Source organism: Nannospalax galili, unplaced genomic scaffold, assembly GCF_000622305.1.
Source record: "Nannospalax galili isolate Female #2095 unplaced genomic scaffold, S.galili_v1.0 scaffold907, whole genome shotgun sequence".
Classification (NCBI taxonomy): domain Eukaryota; kingdom Metazoa; phylum Chordata; class Mammalia; order Rodentia; family Spalacidae; genus Nannospalax; species Nannospalax galili.
Window position 1 is genome coordinate 1542899 of NW_008357958.1, and position 710 is coordinate 1543608.

Here is a 710-nt window from a genome sequence, read left to right on the forward strand (position 1 = left end):
AGAGAAGGCCTTTGACAAAATTCAACATGCTTTTATGTTCAAAGTCCTAGGAGGGAATTGGACTGGAGGGAACATACCTCAACATAATTAAAGCTATATACAATAAACCCACAGCCAATATCATTCTAAATGGAGAAACACTGGAAACATTCCCATTAAAATCAGGAACCAGACAAGGATGTCCACTGTCTCTACTCCTTTCCAACATTGTGCTTGAAATTCTTGCTAGAGCAATAAGACAGGAGAAGGAAATTAAAGGAGTACTAATTGGAAAAGAAGAGGTCAAACTACCACTTTTTGCAGATGATATGATGCTATACCTAAGAGATCCAAAAGGTCTACCAGAAAACTCCTAGAACTGATCAACACTTTCAGTATAGCAGCAGGTTGTAAAATCAGTCTACAAAAATCAGTAGCCTTTCTATGTACCAATAACAAGCAACTAGAGAAAAATACAGGGAAAAGCTCCCCATTCGCAATAATCCCAAAAGAAATAAAATATCTAAAGATAAATCTAACCAAAGACACTAAAGCTTCTTCAATGAAAACTTTAAATCTTTGAAGAAAAACTTTGAGGAAGACAAAAGGAGATGGAAAGTCCTCCCCTGCCATTGAATTGCTAGAATTAATATTGTGAAAATGACCATCCTACCAAAGACAATAACAATCAAAATTCCTATGACATACTTCACAGAATTAGAAAAAAAAAT